This window comes from Gorilla gorilla, chromosome 11 (assembly GCF_029281585.2).
Source record: "Gorilla gorilla gorilla isolate KB3781 chromosome 11, NHGRI_mGorGor1-v2.1_pri, whole genome shotgun sequence".
In the NCBI taxonomy this organism is placed as follows: Eukaryota; Metazoa; Chordata; class Mammalia; order Primates; family Hominidae; genus Gorilla; species Gorilla gorilla.
Window position 1 is genome coordinate 97904292 of NC_073235.2, and position 7286 is coordinate 97911577.

The 7286-nt window shown below is 45.5% G+C and overlaps 1 non-coding gene across 1 annotated transcript; it reads left to right on the top strand.

Moving 5' to 3' along the window:
* The first annotated feature begins 338 nt into the window (after window positions 1–338).
* Window positions 339–445, top strand: LOC115933932 (U6 spliceosomal RNA). Its single transcript, XR_004069758.1, has one exon. It is a non-coding gene; the product is annotated as a U6 spliceosomal RNA (small nuclear RNA).
* The last annotated feature ends 6841 nt before the right edge of the window (window positions 446–7286 follow it).

The window sequence follows — 7286 nt, forward strand, 5'->3', positions numbered from 1 at the left end:
TTTGTATAAATAAAATTATTTCAGCTGGGTGTGGTGGCTCACGCCCATAATCCCAGCACTTTGGGAGGCCAAGGCGGGAGGATCACCTGAGTCAGGAGGTTGAGACCAGCCTGGCCAACATGACGAAACCCCATCTCTACTAAAAATACAAAAAATTAGCACACCTGTGTAATCCCAGCTACTCGGGGGGCTGAGACAAGAGAATCGCTTGAACCCACGGGGCCGAAGTTGTGGTGAGCCAAGATCACACCACTGTACTCCAGCCTGGGCAACAGAGTGAGACTCTGTCTCAAAAAAAATTTTTTTTAATTATTTCTATCAATAATATATCATATGAAGTGCTCCCTTTGGCAACATATATACTAAAATTGGAACAATACAGAGAAGATTAGCATGGCCCCTGAGCAAGGATGACATGCAAACTGATGAAGTATTCCAAAAACTTTTTTTAACAATAATATATCACATAAAAATGGCTAAACATAATTCACCAATTTTGAATTACGTGTTTGGAATAATCTGACTTAAAATATAAATTAATCTACCCTATGAGCAGACCCAGAGATTCCACTCATAAGGATGTACCCATGAGAAATGTGTATATGTGTCCACCAAAAGACATGTACAAGAAAGCACACGGCAGCTGTACTCATTAAGGTTCAAGACTGGAACAACCCAAATAACCATCAGTGAGAGACTGAATAAACAAATATAGGTTTAGGCATACAATAGAATGCTATACAGTGCTTTAAAAGGAATGAGCTGTTTATACACCATGAGTGAATTTCAAGAACAGTGTGTTGAGTGAAGGAAGCCAGACATAAAAGTGCACACTGCATGATTCCATTTACATGAATCTCAACAACAGACACGACTAATCAATGATGGTGTAAGTCAGAAGAGTGGATGACTCTGAATGCGGCAAGTATTGACTAGAAAAAGGCATTAAGCTTGCAGGAGCATCCACTAAAGTGATGAAAATATTCTATATCTCAATCTGGGTGGTGGTTCTCAGGTATTTACACATGAAAACTTCATCAAGCTATATACTTAATAATAGCACATATACTGAACGTATGTAATATTTTGGGTTTTTTTTAAGTTATATATAGAGACAAAGAGCTGTGCACAAAATTCACCTTGAGGAGCATCAGGGGAATAAAAAATAAAGGCAGTCATGCCCTGGTCTAAAGTAAATGAAACTGAGGTCCCTGCTGATTTAGAGTCATGTTACTACATGTTCACATAATGTTATCAGAAAAAAATATTCAAATATAGCGGCTAAATGGAAAATTATAAAGGTGGTTCTTCGAAACAGCTATTTGCTGTCCAGCCGCCTCTCACATAGTGTATTAATTTTCTTTTTATTTTTTTTTTCTTTGAGATGGAGTTTCGCTCTTGTTGCCCAGGCTGGAGTGCAATGGTATGATCTCAGCTCATCGAAACCTCCGCCCCCTGGGTTTAAGCGACTTTCCTGCCTCAGCCTCCCCAGTAGCTGGGATCACAGGCATGTGCCACCACACCCAGCTAATTTTGTATTTTTAGTAGAGACGGGGTTTCTCCACGTTGGTCAGCCTGGTTTCGAACTCCCGACCTCAGGTGATCTGCCCACCTTGGCCTCCCAAAGTGCTGGGATTACAGGCGTGAGCCACCACGCCCAGCCATATTTTCTACTGCCCATCATAACAGCTTACCACAAACTTAGTGGCATGAAACAACAAAAATGTCTTACCTCTCAGTTTCTATAGATCAGAATGCCAGGTTGGCTGAGCTGGCTTCTGTGCTCCTAATATTGAGAGGTGACAGCATGCTGGCAGCCCTGGCAGCCCTCGCTCGCTCTCCGCGCCTCCTGGGCCTTGGCTCCCACTCTGGCTGCGCTTGAGGAGCCCTTCAGCCCACCGCTGCACTATGGGAGCCCCTTTCGCGGCTGGCCAAGGCCGAAGCCAGCTCCCTCAGCTTGCGGGGAGGTGTGGAGGGAGAGGTGGGGGCGGCAACTGGGGCTGCGCGGGGCGCTTGTGGGCCAGCGCGAGTTCCGGGTGGGCGTGGACTCGGCAGCCCAGCACTCGGAGCCGCCAGCCTGCCTGCAAGCCCCGGTAGCGACGGGCTTAGCACCTGGGCCAGCAGCTGCTGTGCTCGATTTCTCGCTGGGCCTTAGCTGCCTCCCCGCAGGGCTCGGGACCTGCAGCCTGCCATGCCTGAGCCTCCTCTCCTCCCATGGGCTCCTGTGCAGCCCAAGCCTCCCCAACCAGCGCCACTCCCTGCTCCAAGGCGCCCAGTCCCATCAACCGCCCAAGGGCTGAGGAGTGCAGGCGCAGAGCACAGGATTGGCAGGCAGCTCCACCTGCGGCCTGGTGCGAGATCCACTGGGTGAAGCCAGCTGAGCTCCTGAGTCTAGTGGGGACTTGGAGACCTTTATATCTAGCTGAGGGATTGTAAATACACCAATCAGCATTCTGTATCTAGCTCAAGGTTTGTAAATGCACCAATCAGCACTCTGTGTCTAGCTCAGGGTTTGTGGATGCACCAATCAGCGCTCTGTGACTAGCTAATCTGCTGGGGACCTGGAGAATCTTTATGTCTAGCTAAGGGATTGTGAATGCACCAATCGGCACTCTGTATCTAGCTCAAGGTTTGTAAATGCACCAATCAGCACTCTGTGTCTAGCTCAGGGTTTGTAAATACACCAATCCACACTCCGTATCTAGCTAATCAAGTGGGGACGTGGAGAACTTTTGTGTCTAACTCAGGGTTTGTAAATGCACCAATCAGCACCCTGTCAAAACGGACCAATCAGCTCTCTGTAAAACAGACTAATCGGCTCTCTGTAAAATGGACCAATCAGCAGGATGTGGGTGGGGCCAGATAAGAGAATAAAAGCAGGCTGCCGGAGCCAGCAGTGACAACCGGCTGGGGTCCTCTTCCACACTGTGGAAGGTTTGTTCATTGCAATAAATTTTGCTACTGCTCACTCTTTGGGTCCACACTGCCTTTATGACCTGTAACACTTACCGTGAAGGTCTGCAGCTTCACTCCTGAAGCCAGCGAGACCACGACCCCCACCAGGAGAAACGAACAACTCCAGACGCACTGCTTTAAGAGCTGCAACACTCACCGCGAAGGTCTGCAGCTTCACTCCTGAGCCAGCGAGACCACGAACCCACCAGAAGGAAGAAACTCCGAACACATCCGAACATCAGAAGGAACAAACTCCGGACACGCCACCTTTAAGAACTGTAACACTCACCATGAGGGTCCGTGGCTTTGTTCTTGAAGTCAGTGAGACCAAGAACCCACCAATTCCGGACACAGTATCACAAAGCCAAAATCAAGATGTCAGCCCTCTGGGCTCTTAATCAAGAGGCTGTGGAAAGACTCTTTCTAGGCCCACTCAGGTTACTGGCAGAATTCATTTCCTTGGGATTGTAGGTCCTTATTTCTGTGTTGGGTATCAGCTAGGGACCACCCTTCAGCTCTGAAAGGTCTATATCTCTTCCTTGCTAATGGCCTCTTTGCATCTCAGAGCCAGCAATGACATGTCAAATTCTTCTCCTACTTATAGTCTGACTTCTTTTTCTGCTGCATCTCTCTGCTGCCTCTGGCCACAGAAACACTCTGCTTTTAACCGCTCATGTGATTAGATTGGGCCCACATGGATAATCCAGTATAATTTCCCTATTCTAATTACATTTGCAAAGAATTTTCACAGGTTCCAAAAATTAAGGTATATACATCTTTGGGGTCCATTTTCCTGCCTATTACACATGCACAGCTCCATTTGGTTATCCTGGACGTGTGATAGCAGGCATTTATTTATTTATTGGTGCTTAATGTCCTTCTTGAACAAAAGAAAGAACAACTAATACATGTAGAGTCTGGTCATATTTAAATGATGGCGTCCTCATCTGAGCTATTAGGACATTCTCTGAAATATCTTTCTTTTTGCTACACTACTTTAACAATTCTGATCTTGAAGAAGCCTATTCCTAGAGAATAGCTGTTCCCCACAGAGCTACATAATTTTCTGCTGCTGAAGGGTATGTTTCAGGCTGGGTACAGTGGCTCAGGTTGATAATCCCAACACTGGGAGGCCAAGACAAGAGGATCACTTGAGCTCAAGAGTTGGAGCCCAACATAGTGCTATCTCATCTCTACTAAAAGTAAAAAAATAAAATAGCCAGCCATAGTGGTGCACACCTGTAGTACCAGCTACTCAGGAGGCTAAGGTGGGAGAATCACTTGAACCCAGGAGATCGTGGCTGCAGTGAACTGTAATCAAGGCACTGCACTCCAGCCTGAGCAACAGAGACCCTGTTAAAAAAAAAAAGAGTAGGTTTCAGACAAAGGTAAACCTTGAAGGCAAAGGATCAGCTGTACACGGGTAGCCATCCTCTCCTATCTTCCTTAGGAAGGGCAGAGGCCCTGCCCCTACAGTTCCCTATGCTGCCACTCAGGGACAGCAGCTAGGCTGGCATGGATTCTCCTGGAGAAGAAAAGTAAAGAGAAAAGAAAAGTGGCTTCCTTTTTTGAGACATGGTCTCACTCTTTTGCCCAGGCTGGAGTGCAGTGGCGCCATCAGGATCAAGGCTCACTGTAGCCTCAACCTCCCCGGCTCAAGCAATCCTCCCATCTCAGCCTCCCAAGTAGCTGGGACCACAGGCAAGTGCCACTATGCCCAGCTAGGTTTTTCTTATTTTTTTGTAGAGATGCGATCTCACTGTGTTGGCCGGGCTGGAAGTGGCTTACTTTAATGCAACGATATATAGAAGGTGATATATGACTCCTGGTCATCTGAACTGTCATAATTCTGAGTATGATCATAGAGTGGCACCAGAATCCACCTTAGTTATAACGTAAGTAGACGTTGCCTTGGCCACATTTCTCTCTCCCTTTCTTCAAGCCCTTTGGTATCTTTACTTTACATAGCACATCAGAGTTTACAAACTTTTTGCTGCACATATATTCTCATTTGGGCCTTCAAATAATCCTGTTAGGTAAACCAGGCAAGCATGATTATCCCATATTTCATATGTGATACTTGAGGTTCAAGAGTGTTAAGTGACTCCAACAAGTTTACAGGTAGTGAGTAGCAGACCAGACTATGTATTTAGCAGTCTTTCCACAAACAGCCTGACAACAACACCTGTACCAGCTTCCAGAACTCTCTTGCTCTTATCCCTACCCCCTTATCAAATCCCACCCTCTGAGCCTCATTCACAATCAAGTGTGAGTAACTGATTGTTCGCAGGAGTGTCTGTATTTTAATACCAGAGGAAGCAAATTCAAAGGATAAAATTGCAAATATTAACAGTCAAATCAGACAGAAATGGGTTGGAATGAGAGGGGGCACAGGAAGAATAAGCTCTTCCCAACACTCCTAAAATGACATCCAAAAGGTTCCTCCAAATGTACTTAATTGTTAAACTCAGTGCCAGACTCCCACAAAGGTTAAACAAGTTAAAGCAGCTTTAGACAAACTTTATTCCAAAAAATGAAGTCAACACATACTAAGGGAAGGTGGGGAATTTTAAAAGAATTGGAACAAGGTTGTTATGAGGATAGAATGACAGGTGCCAAAAGAGAAAAAGGAAATAGATAATTAAAATTATCACATCGTTATGTTAAATCAGATGTATAATGTTCCATAAAGAAATGGAAAAATTAGGCCAGGCGTGGTGGCTCACGCCTGTAATCCCAATACTTTGGGAGGCCAAGGTGGATGGATCACCTGAGGTCAGGAGTTCGAGACCAGCCTGCCCAACACGGTGAAACCCTGTCTCTACTAAAAATAAAAAAAAATTAGCTGGGCATGGTGGCAGGCACCTGTAATCCCAGCTGCTCAGGAGGCTGAGGCAGGAGAATCACTTGAAATCAAGAGGCAGAGGTTGCAGTGGGTCAAGATCACACCACTGCACTCCAGCCTGGGTGACAGAGTGAGACTCCGTCTCAAAAAAAAAAAGAACCTTTGACTCTGCAACTCCTTATCCTAACCCAGACACTCCCTTTTATTGACTTCAGGTCTTTAGATAAATTTTTTCAACCAATTGCCAATCAGAAAATCTTTGGATCCACCTGTGACCTGGAAGCCCCCGACTCAAGTTGTCTTACCTTTCCACAAAACCCAATGTACATCTTACATACATTGATTGATGTCTTATGTCTCCTGAAAATGTATAAAAAACAAGGTATATCCTGACCACCTTGGGCACATGTTCTCAGGACCTCCAAAGGCGTGTCACAGCCAGTCCTTAGCCCTGGCAAAATAAACCTTTAAACTGAATGAAGGCCAGGCATGGTGTAATTCCATGCCTGTAATTCCAGCCCTTTGGAAGGCTGATGCAGGAGAACTGCATGAGCCCAGGAGTTTGAGACAAGCCTAGGCAATATAGGGAGACCTCTTCTCTACAAAAAATTGAAAAATTATCTGAGAACATGTGGTGGCGCACACTTGTAGTCCCAGCTACTCAGGAGGCTGAGGTGGGAGAATCACTTAAGCCCAGGAAGCAGAGGTTGCAGTAAACTGAGATTGTACCACTGCACTCCAGACTGAGTGGCAGAGCAAGAACCTGTCTCAAAAACATAAGTAAATTGATTAAGATCTGTCTCAGATACTTTCTGGTTTATAATACACTACCCATAAATTATGGTTATGTATTTCTCTGTTTCAGAGGCCAAGGCGGGCGGATCACTTGAGATCAGGAGTTTGAGACCAGCCTGGCCAACATGGTGAAACCCCGTCTCTACCAAAAATATAAAATAAAAAAAAATTAGCTGGGTGTGGTGATGCAAGCCTGTAATCCCAGCTACTCAGGAGGCTGAGGCAGGAGAATTGCTTGAACCCAGGAGGTGGAGGTTGCAGTGAGCTGAAATCGTGCCACTGCACTCCAGCCTGGGCGACAGAGCAAGACTCTGACTCAGAAAAAAAAAAAACAAAAAAAAAGAGAACATAGTCAATCTAGGGAATTGAGAGTAGCCTCTTTCAAAAAAAAAAAAAAAAAAACAGACAGCAAATATACAAATATACCAAGTATGGAAAGGGCATGAGACAGAGTAAGGTCAGGGCTTGGCTTCAGCTCCCCACCCCACCACCCCCACTGGTGGAACATTCTTTCATACATTCCTGCTGATCACAAAATCCACATCACCACCTCACTGACGTTACACATGCTAACCCTAAGGCTTTAGTCATATAAAGAAAATAGCCACTCTTCTGTGCTCTCATAATGTTTAACTATGCCTTTTACTTAAAGAATTCCAGGAACTGGCCTTAGGAAACCTAAATATCAAAC